General features: G+C 34.7%; 1 pseudogene; it reads left to right on the top strand.

Moving 5' to 3' along the window:
- Positions 1-2,074: 2,074 nt before the first annotated feature.
- LOC123848030 (cytochrome c oxidase subunit 1-like) lies at positions 2,075-3,633 on the top strand (annotated as a pseudogene).
- The last annotated feature ends 17,128 nt before the right edge of the window (positions 3,634-20,761 follow it).

Raw genomic sequence — 20,761 nt, 5'->3', positions numbered from 1 at the left:
CTACTACCCCACCAGGCTTCTAAACCAAGTATGAATATCTTGACTCTTACTTTTTTCAAAGTAAGTCAGTGTCTTTACTATTAAATGGACATTTTGAAACAGTACAAGAGGTCACCCTTATTCCCTTATGTGTGTTCTTAGTTTGAGGAGGCATCTGTTAGCCCCAACTCATCCAGTTATTGTCGCACATGACCATTGTTGGCCTTTTGAACAATTTCAAAAATCCTTAACCCTGTAGCATCAACTATAATAACAATAGCTGTAACCATAAAATTCAGACTGCCCCCTTCCACTTTTGAGTACCCAAAACAACACAAGGATTCCCATTATTTTCAGGATTAATTCTACTAATATGACAAAAATAGCACCAATATTTGTCCTATACCAAAACTCATCTCCTAGTAACTCAAACTTACTACTGACCATAGTCATTACATCAATCCCAACCAGAGGATGAGGAGGACTAAATCAAGCTCAATTATGGAAAATCTTAGTTTACTCATCAATCACCCATATAGCATGAATAAAAGCTATTATAATTTATAATACCATTATAATAATCTTAAACCTATTAACTTATATCATAATAATACTCACAACATTTATACTATTTATACATAATCTATCCACCACAGCAGTATCACTATCATATACATTAAATAAAATACTCTTAATTACCACACTATCCTTACCACAGTGTTATTATTAGGAAGCCTCCCACCTCTCTCAGAGTTCCTATCCAAATGAATGATCATTCAAGAATTAACAAAAATGATTTCATTATGTTGGTGGGAGTGCAAACTTGTACAGCCAATCTGGAAAACAGTATGGAGGTTCCTCAAAAAGTTAACATTAGAACTACTATACAATCCAGCAATTGCACTACAAGGTATTTACCCAAAAGATACAAAAATACTGATTCAAAGGGGTATATGCACCCTGATGTGTAGCAGCATTATCAACAATAGCCAAATTATTGAAAGAGCCCAAATACCAAATACCCATCAACTGATGAATGGATAAAGAAGATGTAGCATATATATATATATATATATATATATATATATATATATATAACCCAGCCATAAAAAAGAATGAAATCTTGCCATTTGCAAGGATGTGAATGAAGCTAGAGAATATTATGCTAAGTGAAATAAGTCAGTCAGAGAAAGACATATACCATATGATTTCACTCATATGTAGCATTTAAGAAAAAAAATGAACACAGGTGGAGATAAGAGAAGCAAATCAAGAAATAGACCCTTAACCATAGAGAACAAACTGATGGAGGGGAGGTGGATGGGAGTGGGGGTGGGATGGGTTAAATAGGTGATGGGTATTAAGGAGGGTACATGTGATGAGCACAGGCTGTTGTATATAAGTGTTGAATCACTAAATTCTACACCTAAAGCTAATATTACATTGTATGTTAACTAACTGGAGTTTAAATAAAAACTTGAAGAAAAAAGAAACTAAAAACAATGATTTCATTATTATACCAACCCTAATAGCCATTATAGCACTACTCAACTTTTACATGATTAGTTTATTCTACATTATTAACCATATTCCCCTCAATAAGACAAAAAAATGATAGTTTGAAAACAGAGCAATTAATTTATTTATAACCATTAATTGTAACCTCAGCAATAACACTCCCACTAACATCAGTACTATCAATATAGACTAGAAATTTAGGTTAAAAAGACCAAAGGCCTTCAAAACCCTAAGCAAGAGTAATTCACTTAATTCCTGAGAAAGATAAGGATTGCAAGACTCTATCCTACAACAACTGAATACAAATCAAACACTTTAATTAAGCTAAATCCTTACTAGATTGATGGGTTTCTACCCCATGAAATTTTAGTTAACGACTAAAAACTCTAATGAACTGGCTTCAATCTACTTCTCCAGCAGTCTAGGGGAAAAAAGGAAGGAGAAACCCTGGCAGAATTGAAGCTGCTTTGTTGAATTTGCAATTCAATATAATTATTCAGTACAGAGATTGGCAAAAAGAGGGCTCAACCTTTGATTTTAGAGTTACAGTCTAATGTTTTCCTCAACCATTTTACCTATGTTCATAAAACACTGATTATTTTTCACAATTTATAAAGATATTGGCAACCTGTATCTTCTATTTGGTACATGAGCTGGAATAGTGGGAACCACCCTAAGCCTTCTAATCCATGACAAACTAGGTTAGTCTGGGGCTTTACTGGAAGATGACAACATTCATAATGTAATTGTGACTGCCCACACACATTCATGATAATTTTCTTTATACTAATGTCTATTATAATTGGAGGCTTTGAAAACTGACTAGTACCACTAATAGTTGGAGCACCTGATATAGCATTTCTCTGAATAAACAATATAAGCTTCTGACTATTACTACCATCATTTCTACTCTTACAACATCCATAGTTAAAATAGACACAAGAACTGGTCAGACTGTATATCCTCCTCTTAGCTGGCAATCTAGGACTCACAGGAGCATCAGTAGATCTAATTTTTTCCTTCACTTAGCAGGTGTATCCTCAATTTTAGGGGCTATCAACTTCATTACTATATCAACATGAAGCCCCCCGCTATATCCCAATACCAAACACCTTTATTCATTTGATTTGTCCTAATTATAGCCATTCTTTTACTTTTGTCACTTCCAGTTTTAACATCTGGAATTGCTATGCTACTAACACACCACAACCTAAATACTGCATTCTTTGACCCTGCAGGAGGAGGAGACACATTCTACAACATCTATACTGATTCTTCAGACACCCTGAAATATATATCCTAATTTTACCTGGTTTTGGAATTATCCACATATTGTCACCTATTATTCAGGAGAAAAAAAAAAAGAACCTTGTGCATGTATAGTAATAGTTTGAGCCATAATATCCATCGGATTCCTAGGTTTCATTGCATGAGCTCACCATATATTTGCTGTAGGCAAATTGACACATGACACATTTACTGTAGGATATTGACACATGAGCATACCTTACATCAGCCACCATAATTATCGCTATCCCAACAGGAGTAAAAGTATTTAGTTGACTAACTACCTTTCATGGAGGCAACATCAAATGATCACCAGCCACAAAATGAGCCCCGGGTTTTATCTTTTTATTCACAGTGGTGGGTCTAACAGGAATCGTATTGGCTAATTCATCCCTAGATATTGTCCTCCATGACACGTATTATATATAGTAGCACACTTCCACAATGTCTTATCAGTAGAAGCAGTATTCACTATTATTGGAGGTTTCATTCATTGATTCCCTCTATTTTCAGGCTGCACACTAAATTCTATTTGAGGAAAATTTCCCTTCACAATTATGTTTGTTGAGGTTAATATAACCTTCTTCCCATAACACTCTCTTGGCTAATCAAGAATACCTTGATTCCAATTATCCAGATGTGTACACAACATGAGATACCATCTCACCTACAGGCTCATTCATCACATCAACAGCAGTAATATTAATAATTTTTATAGTTTGAGAAGCCTTTGCATCCAAACAAGAAGTAGCAGTGGTAGAAGTGATTGATACCAAACTCAAATAACTGCACTGATGCCCTCCTCCATATCAGATATTTGAAGAATCCACTTACATAAATCTAAAATAAGAAAGGAAGGAGTCAAACCCTCTCAAACTGGTTTCAAACCAACACCATAACCATATGTCTTTCTCAATAATGAGATATTAGTAAAAATTACAAAACTTTGTCAAAGTTAAATTATAGGTTGAAGTCCTTTATATCTCTATGGCATACCCCTTTAAATTAGGTTTCCAAGAATCAACATCTCCAATCATAAAAGAACACATTTTCGTCATAACATGTTGATAATCATCTTAATCAGCTCTTTAGTCCTTTTTATTATTTCATTAATACTAACAACTAAATTAATTCCCACAAGTATAATGGATGCACAAGAAGTAGAAACTATCCTAACAGCCATTACCCTAGTCCTAATTGCTCTACCATCACTATGAATTCTTTCTGTAACAGATTGTTACAGAACCTGGACTGGATTGCCCAGCGGAAGAGCCAAGCAGCACTCAGAGATCTTGGAGGAGAGGAGTTTTATTTAATGCCGTTGGGCTCAGAGGAGAGTGATCTCCAAAGGTCTGAGCCCTGAGCACAAACAAAGGGGGTAATTTATACACTTCTACTTCCACATACTGGGCACTCTTGGTGCATGAGTGAAGTGGGGCAGGGAGAGGAACCCAGATTGGCACGCATGGGAAGCAGAGCAGAGAGAAGAACCCGAAAGAGCCCCAGGGCAGGGGCTGGGATTCCCTTGCTGGCTTGGTTGGCCATCTTAGGACACAGATATTTCCTTATCAAGATGAGATCAATAAGCCCTTATTAATAATAAAAACCATGGGTCATCAATGATACTGAAGCTATGAATACACAGACATGAAGATCTCAACTTTGACTCTTATGTAATTCCCATGCAAGAACTAAAACTAGGGGAGCTATGACTATTAAAAGTTGATAACCAAGTTGTCTTACCTGTAGAAATAATAATCTGAGTACTAATTTCATCAGAAGTCTTACACTCATGAGCTGTTCCCTTCCTAGGCCTGAAAACAGACACCATTCCTGGAAAACTGAATCAAGCAACCTTACTAGCTACATGACCAGGACTATATTATGGCTAATGCTCAGAAATTTGTGGGTCAAATTATAGTTTTTTACCAATTGTTCCTGAATGAAATATTTAAAAAAATAATCTGCATCCATAATGTAATATCATTGAAAAGCTATAAAACATTTACTTTTTAAGGTAAAGACTGAGAGTTTAAAACTCCTTAATGGAATGCCACAACTAGATAACATCAACTTGATTTATTACTGTTATATCAATAACTATAGTACTATTCATTATATTTCAACTAAAGTTCTCAAAATGTACTTATCCATGAAACCTTGAAATAAAATCAACTAAAATACTGAAATACCTTATCCTTTGAGAGAAAAAAATGAACAAAAATCTGTTTGCCTCTTTCACAACAGTAATAAGACTACCCATTGTGATTGTAATTACTATATTTCCAAGCTTTCTATTCCCTACACCTAATTGACAAATTGATAATTGCCTAATCTCCATACAATGGTTAATTCAACTGACATCAAAACAAATAATAGCTATTTATAATTACAAAGGATAAACCTGAACCCTAATACTCATATTATTTCTTTTAATTTTTATTTATTTGTTTATTTTTGTTTTTTACTCATTTTACTTATCAGCCCAACAAACCTATTAGGCCTACTACCACTTAGCCTATGAATGAACTCAAAAAGGACTGGAATGAACCAAATATGATAGTTAGTTTAAATTAAAACAAATGATTTCCACTCAAATTATGCTTAATGTCACAATTATCAAATGTCCCTAGTCTACATCAATATTTTTCTAACATTAAGGGTATTCCTTATAGAACTATTAATATATCAATCCCATTTAATATCATCTTTATTATGTCTAGCGGGCATAATACTATCACTACTTATTATAGTGATCGTAACAATTATAAATATCCACTTCACACTAGCTATCATGGTGCCTATTATCCTGTTAGTGTTCGCAGCCTGTGAAGCCACTCTACGGGTTATCCCTGCTAATAATAGTACCCAACACTTACAGAAATATGTACAAAATCTCAGCCTCTTACAATGTTATAAATTATTATTCTAACTGTCATACTAGTATCACTAACATGATTATCAAAAACTAACATAATCTGAATCAACACAACAACTCATAGGTTATTAATTAGCCTTATTGGTCTATCATACCAAAACCAACCTAATGAGAACAGCCTCAAATTTTCATTTCTTTTCTGATTCCTTATTCCTTACCTCTTCGGGTACTAACAACATGACTTCTTTCACTAATACTTATAGCCAACCAGTTCCACTTACCAAAAGAAAACCCAGCTCAAAAAAAATTTGTATATTACAATGTTAATCTTACTACAATTGTTCCTAATTATAACTTTTACTGCCACAGAACTAATTTTGTTTTATATTTTATTTGAAGCTATACTAGTAGCAACTCTAATCATTATTACCCAATGAAGAAACCAAATGGAAAAATTAAACGCAGTGCTCCATTTCCTATTTTACACACTAGTATGGTCACTACCACTCCCACTTGCACTGAGATATGTTCAAAATCTTACACGTTCTTTAAATTTCATAATAGTACAATATTGAGCCCAACCAGTATCCAACTCTTGGTCTAACATTTACCTATGACTAGCATATATAATAGCATTTATAGTAAAAAATACCCCTCTACAGACTACACCTCTGACTACCAAAAGCACATGTAGAAGCACCTATTGCCATCTCAATAGTACTCACAGCTGTACTACTGAAATTAAGTAGATATGGAATATTATGAATAACAACAATACTGTACCCCTTAACAAACCACATAGTATATCTTTTCCTCATATTATCATTGTGAGGAATAATTATAACAAATTCTATTTGCTTATATCACACAGACTTAAAATCTCTCATTGCATACTCATCCGTCAGTCATATAGCCTATGTAATCCTAACTATTCTCATTCAAACACCATGAAGCTACATGGGGGCTACAGCTCTAATAATCACCCACAGCCTTACATCATCAATACTATTCTGTCTAGAAAATTCTAAATATGAATGAGTACATAGTCAAACTATAATTATAGCCCATGGAATACAAAGGTTTCTTCAACTAATGGCAGCCTGATGATTTCTAGCAACCTTTACTAATCTAGCATTATCCCCAACAATTAACCTAATCAGAGGATTATTTGTAGTAATATCTTTACTCTCATGATCCAACATTACCATTATCTTAATAGGGATTAACATTATCTTCACTGTCTTATAATTTTTATATACTAATTATAACCCAATGAAGCAAATGCACATATTACATTAATAATATCAAACCATCCTTTACCTGAGAAAATACCCTAATAACCTTACACATCTGCCTCTTTTACTTTTATCACTTGACCGTAAAATAATTTCAAGGTCTATTTAGTTTAATAGAAACATTAGGTTGTGAAAAGGTCTATTTAGTTTAATAGAAACATTAGGTTGTGAATCTAATAATAGAAAATCAATATTTCTTATTTACCAAAAAAGTATGCAAGAACTGTTAATTCACAAGAAACAGACTCTTAATTAGGCCAGCATTACCCTGATCCCAAAACCAGACAAAGACCCCATCAAAAAAGAGGATTACAGACCAATATCCCTGATGAACACGGATGCCAAAATACTCAACAAGATCCAACAGTCCATTAAAAGGACTATACACCATGACCAGGTGGGGTGTATTCCTGGGATACAAGGGTTGTTCAACATTTGCAAATCAATCAACAAGATAGAGCAGATTAATACAAGAGACAAGAACCATATGATCTTCTCATTGATGCAGAAAAAGCATTTGACAAAATACAGCATCCTTTCCTGATTAAAACTCTTCAAAATATAGGGATAGAGGGAACATACCTCAATATCATAAAAGTCATCTATGAAAAGCCCATAGTGACTATCATTCTTAATGGGGGAAAAACTAAGAGTTTTTCCCTTAAGGTCAGGAACACGACAGGGATGACCACTCTCACCATTATTATTCAACATAGTACTAGAGCCCTAGCAACAGCAATCAGACAACAAAAAGAAATAAAATGCATTCAAATTGGCAAAGAAGAAGTCAAACTCTCTCTTTTCACAGATGACATGATACTTTATGTAGAAAACCCAAAAGACTCCACCCCCAAAGTACTAGAACTCATACAGCAATTCAGCAATGTGGCAGGATATAAAATCAATGCACAGAAATTAGTTGCATTTCTATACACTAACAATGTGACTGAAGAAAGAGAAATTAAGGAATTGATTCAACTTACAAAAGCACCAAAAACCATAAGATACCTTGGAATAAACATAAGCAAACAGGTAAATATACTCTAGAATATACTCTAGAAACTACAGAACACTTATGAAAGTAATTGAGGAAAACACAAAGAGATGGAAAAACATTCCATGCTCATGGATTGGAAGAATAAACATAGTGAAAATGTCTATGCTGCCCAGAGCAATCTACACTTTCAATGCAATCCCTATCAAAATACCATTGACATTTTTCACAGAGCTGGAACAAACAATCCTAAAATTTGTATGGAACCAGAAAAGACCCCAAATTGCCAGGGGATTGTTGAAAAAGAAAACCAAAGCTGGGGGCATCAAAATGCCTGATTTCAAGCTATATTACAAACTCTTAATTATAGAGAACAATCTGATGATTACCAGAGGGGAGGGGAGTGGGGGATGTGTTAAATAGGTGATGGGGACTAAGGTGTGCACTTGTGAGGAGCATAGGGTGATGTATGGAACTGCTGAATTACTATACTGTATACTTGAAACTAATATAATACTGCATGTTAACTAACTGGAATTAAAATAAAAACTTAAAAAAAAGAACTGTTAATTCATGCCTCCATATATTAAAATATGGCTTTTTCAACTTTTAAAGGCTGAAAGTAATCCATTGGTCATAGGAACAAAAAATTGGTATAACTCTAAAAGTAATAACAGTTCACTTCCTCCATACTAACATCCCTATTTATATCAACTCTACCAGTCATAATAACTACCTCCCATGTCTATAAAAAGAAACCTATATCCACACTATGTAAAAAAACCCACCATTTTGTATGCCTTCAGCATCAGTATAATTCCAACAACAATGGTCATCTATTCAGGCCAAAATATAATTATTTCAAACTGACATTGAATAATAATCCAGACTCTAAAATTGTCATTCAGCTTTAAATTGGATTACTTCTCAACCAACTTTATATCAGTAGCATTTATCATTACATGATCAGTCATAGTATTCTCAATATAATATATACACTCAGATCCCAATATCAACCACTTTTTCAAATGTCTGCTCATATTCCTCATCACTACATTAATTCTAGTTACCACCAACAATCCATTTCAACTTTTCAATGGATGAGAAGGAAGTATTATACCATTTCTACTAATCATTTGATGGTATGGACAAACAGATGCAAATACTGCTTCTCTCCAAGCAATCATATAACTGCATTGGAGATGTACTGTTCATTATATCCATAACATGGTTCTTATTTAACCTAAACTCATGAGATTTTCAACAGATCTTTAGAACTAAATTTGAAAACTTAAATCTCCCCCTAATTGGATGTCTAACCATCACTGGTAAATCTTAATTTGGCCTCCATGAGTTACTTCCCTCAGCTATAAAAGGCCCTGCATTCATCTCAACCCTACTTCACTCAAGCACAACAGTTATAGCAGGAGTATTCTTACTAATTCATTTCCACCAACGGATAGAAAACAATAAAAATATCCAGACATTAACACTATGCCTAGGAGCTATCACAACACTATTCACAGCAATCTGTGCCCTAACCCAAAATGATATTAAAAAACTTTTGCCTTCTCCACCTCAAGTCAATTAGGCTTAATAATTGTAACAATTGGCATTAACCAGCCATACCTAGCATTCCTACATATCTGTACACACGCTTTTTTCAAAGCCATATTACTCATATGCTTTGGATCTATTTTCCACAACCTACATAATGAACAAGACATTCAAAAAATAGGCAGCCTACTCAAAGTACTACCATTCACCACAACCTCACTCATCATCGGAAGCCTAACACTAACAGGGATACCCTTCCTTATAGGTTTTTACTCCAAAGACCTAATTATTGAAACAATTAATATGTCATACCAATGCCTAAGCCCTACTAATCACTAAATTTTACTCCTGAAATCAATATTACACTATATGTTAACTAACTAGAATTTAAATAAAAATTTGGGGAAAAAAGGATAGAATTGCACACTTTAAATGGTTTAATTGTATGGTATGTGAATTTTATTTCAATAAAGTTCTTAAAACATTTAGTTGGGAACTGTTCCCTCCTCTTCTACATTCTAAATGAGTTTTCTATAGATTTGTTATTATTTGTTCCCTGAATTTTGATTGAATTCATTAGTGAAACTCTCTTATCCTGGAGTTTCCTCCACTGAAAAGTTTTCAAATATGGATTTCATTCTTTAATAGATATAGTGTTGCTGGAGGGGAGGTGGGTGGAGGGATGGGGTAATTGGGTGATGGGCATTAAGGAGGGCACTTGATGTAATGAAAACTGGGTGTTATATGCAACTGATGAATCACTAAATTCTGTTTCTGAAACTAATAAAAAAAAATTAGATCTTTAAAATTAAAAAACAAAGCAAAAAACAAATGCCATGTTTAAAAAGAAAGGTGAAGGCCCATTTTGAAAATCTATTTGTCTTTGAAGGATTTTAATAGTTATAATAAATCTATAGGAATTTTTAGAACCCTAATTAATTTGCTTCATTTAACATTGCCTGAAAAAGAAAGTAACTAATTACCATTTTTTTACAAAAGAATGAAACCTTTATTTTATTTTTTTATTACATTATGTTAATCACCATACTAGCCCTTTATCTGATATGTCATTTGCAAATATCTTCTCCCATTCTGTATGTTGTCTTTTGGTTTTGTTGACTGTTTTTGCTGTGCAAAAGCTTTTTATCTTGATGAAGTCCCAATAGTTCATTTTTGCCCTTGCTTTTGGCAATATGTCTAGGAAGAAGTTGCTGCAGCTGAGGTTGAAGAGCTTGCTGCCTGTGTTCTCCTTCAGGATTTTGATGGACTCCTGTCTCACATTTAGGTCTTTCATTCCTTTTGAGTCTCTTTTTGTGTGTGGTGTAAGGAAATGGTCCAGTTTCATTCTTCTGCATATGGCTGTCCAATTTTCCCAACACCATTTGTTGAAGAGACTGTCTTTTTTCCATTGGACATTCTTTCCTGCTTTGTCAAAGATTAGTTGACCATAGAGTCCATTTCTGGGCTCTCTATTCAAAACCCAAAAGACTCCACCCCAAAACTGCTAGAACTCATACAGGAATTCAGTAACGTGGCAGGATATAAAATCAATGCACAGAAATCAGTGGTATGCCTATACACCAACAACAAGACAGAAGAAAGAGAAATTAAGGAGTCGATCCCATTTACAACTGCACCCAAAACCATAAGATACCTAGGAATAAATCTAACCAAAGAGGCAAAGAATCTGTACTCAGAAAACTATAAAATACTCACGAAAGAAATTGAGGAAGACACAAAGAAATGGAAAAACATTCTATGCTCTTGGACTGGAAGAACAAATATTGTGAAGATGTCAATGCTACCTAGAACAATCTACACATTTAATGCAATCCCTATCAAAATACCATCCACTTTTTTCACAGAAATGGAGCAAATAATCTTAAAATTTGTATGGAACCAGAAAAGACCATGAATAATTACCATATTTTTAATAGTTTAAATCATAAAATTGAGCAGGGTATTCTAAGGATGAACTGTAGCATCTCTGACTAATGTATGCATTTATAATCATTTCTAATATGTTGTAGAATTACCTGTGCAGAAATATATGAGAGATTTCATGTTTTGTTTTTAATTTTAAGGGGGAGGAGAGGACAGTGGTGGCAGAGTAGAATAACCCTTGGCTTCTCTTCTCACATGAACCCAATAGAAAACTACCAAATTATCCTAAATATCCCAGAAATCTACCTGCAGACTGACAGAAAAACTCTTAAGGGGAGAAACAGGCCATATCAAAGAATGTAGAAAGTGCAGCGATGTGGTTTAGGAGAAAAAGAGATTGTAGCTACTGCAGTGGGGAGGGAGTCCTGGTGGCAGAAAAGGGTGAGAGAGTGGAGCAAACAGGGGAAAGCACAAGACCATCAGCATGGAAATCAAAAAGGGCTGAAGTACCAGAATCCTTGTAACCAGAAGGGCTTGAAACCTGGAGTTTTAAAGATCAGTGGGCTTGGCTGGGATAGAACCCTGAGGGCACAGCCCTGCTCCAGGAGATAAAGCAAACAAAAAACCCCGGGATAGATAGCTCTGCAACAAAGATCTGAAGAATGCCTGAGGCATAGAGGGGGAAGATTATTGACTCTTCTTAAAGCCACTCTCTGAGAGGCAGTGTTCACATAGATGCCTCTCCAGAAAAAAAGAAGCTGACTAGTGCCATTTCCCTCCCCTGCCACTCAGCATAAAAACAGAGCCAAGAGTGAGAAGGAGTGAAGCACCAAAACTGGCTGCCTAACTTGCTTATGCCAATCCCCCCACCCTTCACTCTGGCACGACTGCCCTTCTCAGTCAAGCTTGACTTAGACCAAGCGCCATGACCCCCTCCACCAGAACCAGCATAAAACACTGCCCACACCAGTCTCCCAACCAGAGAGTTTTGCAGGGCCTCAGATTTAGTGGAGGTGATGTCAGGTCTCATTTCACAAGCAGACTAGAGCACACCCAGTTAAAACTTGCCACATTCAGGCCAGGGACCAAACACTGCCCACAGTAAGCAAGGAGAGCCTCTGCAGACAACTGGCCTGAAGGAAAGAGCAGCCAAAACATGACTGCAGAACACCCGCAGCACATATCAGAAACACTCCATGAAACACCAGGTCCTGGGCACAGAAAACTTCTTCTTCATAAGACCATTAGTTTCAGGAGCAGGAGACATAAATGGCAATTGTAACACAGAGAAGAAGCCAGAGATTTATAAAAAATGCTAAGACAGAAGAATATATCCCAAATGAAAGAACGAGATGAGGCCACAGCCATAGATCTAAGTGAAACAGATATAAGTAACATGCCTGATGGAGAATTTAAAGCAACAATCATAAGGATACTCACTGGGCTTGAGAAAAGAATAGAAAATATCAGTGAGACTCTTACCACAGAGATAAAAGAGTTAAAAAAGAATTAGTCAGAGATGGATAATACAGTAAACAAGACTGGAAACAGGCTTGGTGCAATGAACAGCAGGCTGGAAAGCAGAGGAACAAATCAGTGACCTAGAAGACAAAATAATGAAAAATAATGAAGCCAAACAAAGGAGAGAAAGAATTATGGAACATGAGAATAGACTTAAGGAAATAAGTGATTCCATCAAATATAATAGCATTCATATTATAGGAGCCCCAGAAAAGAAGAAAGAGAAAAGGGGACAGAAAATTTATTGAAGAAATAATAGCTGAAATTTTCCTTAATCTGCAGAAGGAAACAGACATCCAGATCCAGGAGGCAGAGAGAACTCCTTTCAAAATCAACAAAAGCCTGCCAACAACAAGACATATTGTAATTGAATTTCCAAAGTATAGTGAAAAAGAAAAAAAAAAATCTTAAAAGCAGCAAGACAAAAGAAGTCTTTAACATACAAGGAAAGACCCATAAGTTTAGCTGCAGATTTCTCAACAGAAACTTGGCAAGCCAGAAGAGAGTGGCATGATATATTCAAAGTACTGAATGGGAAAATCTGCAGCCAAGAATATTCTAACAATTGTAAATACATTTCCCCCAATTTGAGAGCACCCAAATATATAAAACAATTAATAGCAAGTATAAAGAGACTCATTGATAATAATACAATAATAGTAGGGGACTTTAACACCCCACTTACAACAATAGACAGATCACCTAAACAGAAAATCAACAAGGAAACAATGGCTTTAAATGACACACAGGACCAGATGGACTTAATAAATATATTCAGAATATTCCATCCTAAAACAGCAGAATACACATTCTTCTCAAGTGCACATGGTACATTCTCCATAGTAGATCACATATTAGGTCACAAAACAGGCCTCAACAAATACAGAAAGATTGAAATCATACTATGCACCTTTTCTGACCACAATACTATGAAACTGGAAGTCAACCACAAGAAAAATTTGGAAAGAACACAAATACATGGAATTTAAACAACATGCTACTAAACAATGACTGAGTTAACCAGGAAATCAAAGAAGAAATTTAAAAATACATGAAAACAAATGAAAATGAAATGAAAACACAATGGTCCAAAACTTTGGGATGTGGCAAAAGTGGTCCTAAGATGGAAGTATATAGCAATACAGGCCTACCTTAAGAAGCAAGAAAAATCCCAAATAAACTACCTAACCTTACACCAAAGCAGCTAGAAAAGGACAACAAATGAAACTCAAAGCCAGCAGAAGGAAGGAATTTAAAAAGACTAGAGCAGAAACAAATGGTATACAAACTAAAAAACAAAAACAAACCCAAGAGCTGGCTTACTGAAAAAAATAATAAAATTGATAAAACTCTAGCCAGACTTATCAAAAAGAAAGGACCCAAATAAATAAAACCACAAATGAGAAGAGAGAACAACCAATGGCACAGAACCACAATTATAAGAGAATATTATGAAAAATTATATGCAAGTAAGACAACATGGAAGAAATGGATAAATTTCTAGAAACATATAAACTATCAAACAGAAACAGGGAGAAATAATCTGCAAAGACCAATAACCAGCAAAGAAACTGAATCAGTAATCAAAATATTCCCAACAAACGACAGTCCAAGATCAGATGGCTTCACCATTGAATTCCACCAAACATTAATGACTAAATAAATACATATATATCAATAATTACTATGAATATAAATGGACTAAATGCTCCAATCAAAACACATAGGGTATCAGAATGGATAAAAAAAAAAAGACCCATCTATATGCTGCCTACAAGAGGCTCATTTTAGACCTAAAGATACCTGCAGATTGAAAGGAAGAGTTCATACCTATTATTCTCAAAATATTCCAAAAAAATAGAAAAGGAAGGAGAACTTGAAAATTCATTCTGTGAGGTACCATCATTACCCTGATACCAAAACCAGATAGTTTCCACTAAAAAAGAGAACTACAGGCCAATATCCCTGATGAACATGGGTGCAAAAAATCTCAATAAAATACTAGTAAACCGAATGCAACAATACATGAAAAACTCACTCACCACAATCACTAGTAAATATTGTTAAAATGTCTATATACCAAAATTAATCTACACATTTAATGCAATCTCTATCAAAACACCAATAGCATTTTTCACAGAGCAAGAGCAAACAATCCTAAAATTTGTATGGAAAAAGAACCTAAATAGCCTAAGCAATATTGAAAAGAAAAGAAAAGCTGGGGGTGTCACAATTCTGGATTTCTATATTACAAAGCTGTAGTAATCAAAACAGTATAGTACTGGAAACAGAAATAGATGCATAGATCAATAGAAAAGAATAAAAAGCCCAGAAACGAACCCACAACTATATGGCCAATTAATCATCGACAAAACAAGAAAGAATATCCAAAGGGAAAAGACAGTCTCTTCAACAAATGATTTGGGAAAACTGGACAATAACATACAAAAGAATGAAACTGGACCACTTTTTTACACCATACACAAAAATAAATTCAAAATGGTTGTAAGACCTAAATGTGAAACTTGAAACCACAAAAATCCTAGAAGAGAACACAGGCAGTAACTTCTTTGACATCAGCTATAGCAACTTCTTTCTGGATATGTGTTATGAGGCAAGGGAAACAAAAGTAAAATCAAATGATTGAGACCACATAAAAATAAAAAGCTTCTAAGAGCCAAGATGTCCATCAACAGATGAATGGATAAAGATGTGGTATATATACACAATGGAATATTATGCAGCCATCAAAAGGAATGAAATCTTGCCATTTCCAACGATGTGGATGGAACTGGAGGGTATTATGCTGAGCGATATAAGTCAATCAGAGAAAGACATGTATCATATGATCTCACTGATATGAGGAATTCTTAATCTCAGGAAACAAACTGAGGGTTGCTGAAGTGGTGGGGGGTGGGAGGGATGGGGTGGCTGGATGATAGACATTGGGGAGGGTATGTGCTATGGTGAGTGCTGTGAATTGTGTAATACTGTTGAATCACAGATCTGTACCTCTGAAACAAATAATACATTATATGTTAAAAAAAAAGAAGAAGAAGAAGAAGATAGCAGGAGGGGAAAAATGAAGGGGGGGAATCGGACGGGGAAATGAACCATGAGAGGCTATGGACTCTGAAAAACAAACTGAGGGCTCTAGAGGGGAGGGGTGTTGGGAGATGGGTTAGCCTGGTGATGGGGTATTAAAGAGGGCACGTTCTGCATGGAGCACTGGGTGTTATACGCAAACAATGAATCATGGAACACTACATCAAAAACTAATGATGTAATGTATGGTGATTAACATAACATAATAAAAATAGTTTAAAAAAATAAATAAAAAATAAAAAGCTTCTGTCAGTGAAGGAAACAACAAAACTATGAGGCATCCTAAGAGAAGATATTTGCCAGTGACATATCCAATAAAGGGTTAGTGTCCAAAATCCATAAATAACTTATCAAACTCTATACCCCAGAAACAAATAATCCAATTAAAAAATGGGCAGAAGACCTGAATAGACATCTTTCCAAAGAAGACACAGAGATGGCCAACAGACACAGGAAAAGATGCTCAACATCTCTCATTATCAGCAAATACAAATCAAAACTGCAATCAGATATCACCTCATGCCTGTCAGAATAGCTAAAATCAAAAACACAAGAAACAACAAGTGTTGGTGAGGATGTGGAGGAAGAGGGTAACCTTCTTACACTGTTGATGGGAATGCAAACTGGTGTATCCATTCTGGAAAACAGTATGGAGTTTCCTCAAAAAATTAAAAATAGAACTACTCTGTAGAGTATCCCTCAGTTGCACTACTAGATATTTACCCAAGGAATAAAAATACTAATTCAATGTGATACATGCACCCCTATGTTTATAGCAGCATTATCTACAATAGCCAAACTATGAAAACAGCTCAAGTGTCCATCAACTAATGAATGCATAAAGAAGCTGTGTATATATATTCCGTTATATATATATATATATACACACACACATATATATATATACACATACATATATATATATATTCTATGGTGTATATATATATACATGCATATACACAATGGAATATTACTCAGCCATAAGAAGGAATAAAAACTTGCCATTTGCAATGAGGTGGAAGTAGCTAGAGAGTATTATGTTAAACAAAATTAGTCAGTTAGAGAAAGACAAATACCATATGATTTTACTCATATGTGGAATTGAAGAAAACAAATGAGCATAGGGGTAAAAAAGAGAAAGAGAAGCAAACCAAGAAACAGACTCTAACTATAGAGAAGAAACTGATGGTTACCAGAGGAAAGGTGGTTGGGAGGATGGATTAAATAGGTGATGGGGATTAAGGAATGCACTTGTTGTGATGAGCACCAGGTTTTGTATGGAAAGTGTTGTATGACTCTACTGTACAACTGAAACTGATTTTACACTGTTTGTTAAGTAACTGGAATTTAAATAAAGCTGTAAGAAATAAAATTAAATAAGTAAAAGGGGAGAAGAAGAAGAAGAAAATAGAAATGTAGTCATGGTTATTCTACTCACAAGTAATTTCTCCTAAAGAATGACATTGAAAAACATCAACATATTTTATATAGCTATACAAATGCACATTTGGTGGGACTTGAAGGAAGGTCTATAAAGGACAGATAACCAGTGAATATGGTCTCTCAGTGACTATTCCCTATTTCCCTATTCATAGCAAGTTATGTCTACTTGCTAATAGATAGGGTTTTCTTTGGATATAACCTCTTAGTGATTCCTAGCCTGACAGGTAATGCTATCCTTCCTCCTAAGAAAGTATCTACTAAAGAGATTGAAGTGTTTCTCTGGACATGCATGTCCAACCTGCCCATCATGATGTCAGAGTTCCAGTGCTAATATTTGTCTGGATTTTTAAAAATTTTTCATTATTGCTATTAGTTGACATACATTACAATTAAATTTTCTATTGGTGTACTGTTCTGAGTTTTAATGCATGCATGAATTCTTGTAATCATCACTGCTGATAGGATAAAGAACAATTACAACACAATAAAGAATTTCCCCATGTTTCCCCTTTGTATTTAGACCCTTTTCTCAGTACTAATTCCTGGCATCCATTGCCCCTATAGATTTGTCTTTTCCATAAAATCATAAATGAAATAGTATATTATGCATCTTTTTGGGTCTTTTACTTAGTAAAATGCACTTAAAATTCATCCATCTTGTTACAAATATAATATTCACTCTTTTTAACTGCTGAGTAGTATTCCATTGTATGGATATACAACAGTTAAGGTCACCTGGATTGTTTCCAGTTTGGGGCAATTATGAATAAAGCTGCAATAAATATTTGCATGCAAGCTTTTGTGTGAATATGTTTTAATTTCTCTAGGACAAGTACCTGGAAGTGTGATTGATGGTTCTCAAGTATATATTTAACTTTATAAGAAACTGCCCAACTATTTTCAAACATGGCTCTGCACACTTTGTATTTCTAACAGCAATGATAGAGTGTTCCAACTATTCCTCATCCTTGTCAGGACTTGGTAGTGTCAGGATTTGATTACTATTTATTTTGAATCTAATAGATATTTAATAGTATCTCATGATTTTAATTTGAATGTCCCTGACTCATGATGCTGAACATTTTTCATGTGCTTACTTGCCACATATTTATTTTTTTAGTGAATTGTCTGTTAAAATCTTTAGTCCATATTGAAAAAGTGGGTTTGCTTTTTTATTGTTTAGGTTTGGAGTTCTTTTATTTTTTTAATTTTATTTTTTAAAAGATTTTATTTATTTGAGAGAGAGAGCAAGCACAAGCAGGGGGGAGGGGCAGAGGGAGATGGACAAACAGATTCCCTGCTGAGCAGGGATCCCAACATGGGGCTCGATCCCAGGACCCCAGGATCATGACCTGAGCTAAAGGAAGACACTTAACTGACTGAGCCACCCAGGTGCCCTTGGGCGTTCTAATGTATTCTGGATACAAGTATTTTATCAGATATGCAATTTGCAAATATTTTCTGCCAGACTACAGCTTGTCTACTCATTCTATTTATGGTGTCCTTAGTAGAACAAACTTTAACTTTGGTGAAATCCAATTTAGTGAGTTTTTCTCTTATGAATTATGCTTTTGATGCCAATCTAAGAAGTCTTTGCTTAACACAAGGGTATGAAAATTTGCTCCTATATATTCTTCTATGAGTTTTATAGCATTACTTTTAGGTCTATAATTCACTTTGGGTTAACTTTTGTATACAATGAAAAGTTTAGGTTGAGGCTTATCTTTTTTTGCATGTGTATATTCAGTTGTTCCAGCACCATTTGTTGAAAAGACTCACCTTTCTCTATTGAATTGGCTTTACATCTTTGTCAAAAGTTTACTGACAAAAACAAAAAACAAACAAACAAAAACTTCTGAAATTAATGTAACACTGCATGTCAACTGTACTTCAATTAAAAAAAATCAATTGATCATATTTTTGTGGACCTGTATCTGGACTTTCTTTTCTGATTCCATTGAACTATGACTATTGTTTCTCTACTACATTGTCTTGATTATTGTAGCTTTATAGGAAATATTTTTTAAACATTTCATTTTATTTCAGTATGGTAAGTGTACTCTTTAATCATCATCTCCTATTTCCCCCATACTCCCGCCCACCTCCCCTCTGGTAAGTATCAGTTTATTCTCTATAGTTAAGAGTCCCTTTCTTGGTTTCCCTTTCTCTACTCTTTTTTTCCTTTGCTCATTTGTTTTGTTTCTTAAATTCCACACATGAGTGAGATCATATGGTGTTTGCCTTTCTCTGACTTACTTACTTTGCTTAGTGTTATACTGTCTTGCTCCATCCACACCAGTACAAATGGCAAGAATTCATTCTATATTTTGTGGTTGAATAATATTCCATTTTAAAAACCTTTATTTTGATGTACTCCCAATAGTGTATTTTTGCTGTTGTTTCCCTTGCCGTAGGAGACATATCTAGAAAAAAGTTGTTGCTGCCAAATGTCACAGAAATTACTGCCTGGGCTCTCTTCAAGGATTTTTATGGTTTCAAGTCTCACATTTAAGCCTTTGATCCCTTTTGAGTTTATTCCTGTGTATGGAGAAAGAAAGTGATTTAGTTTCTTTGTTTTGCATGTTGCTGTCCAGTTTTCACAACACCATTTGTTGAAGAGATTGTCTTTTTCCCATTGTATATTCATTTCTCATTTGACAAAGATTAATTAACCATATAATTGTTATATGTTATATATAACCATATAATTGTGGTTTTATTTCTGGGTCTTCTGTTTTGCTCCATTGATCTCTGTGTCTCCTTTTATAGCAGTACAATACTGTATTAAGTACTACCACTTTGTAATATAACTTGAAATCAGGAATTGTAATACCTCCAGTTTTTTTTTTTTTTCTTTTTCTTTTTCAAGATTCCTTTGGCTACTCAGGACCTTTTGTGATTCCATAAATATTTTAGGATTTTTTGTTTTAGTTCTGTGAAAAATGCTGCTGGTATTTTGATAAGGATTTCATTAAATGTGTAGATTCCTTTGGGTAGTATAGACATTTTTTAAAATTTAAATTCAATTAGTTAACATATAATATATTAGTTGTTTCAGGGGTACATGTCTGTGATTCATCAGTCTTATATAGAACCCAGTGCTCATTACAACACACACCCTCCCCAATGTCCATCACCCAGTTACTCCATTCCCCCCCACCCTCCCTTCCAGCAATGCTGTTTGTTTCCTAAGATTAAGAGTCTCTTATAGTTTGTCCCTCTCTCTGGTTTCATCTTGTTTCATTTTATCCTCTCTTCCCCTATGATCCTTTGCCTTTTTCCTTAAATTCCATATATCAG

This window comes from Mirounga angustirostris, unplaced genomic scaffold (genome assembly GCF_029215605.1).
Source record: "Mirounga angustirostris isolate CCGP_5_RB_7025 unplaced genomic scaffold, mMirAng1.0.hap1 SCAF_11, whole genome shotgun sequence".
In the NCBI taxonomy this organism is placed as follows: Eukaryota; Metazoa; Chordata; class Mammalia; order Carnivora; family Phocidae; genus Mirounga; species Mirounga angustirostris.
This window is presented reverse-complemented; position numbering and strand designations above follow the sequence as displayed.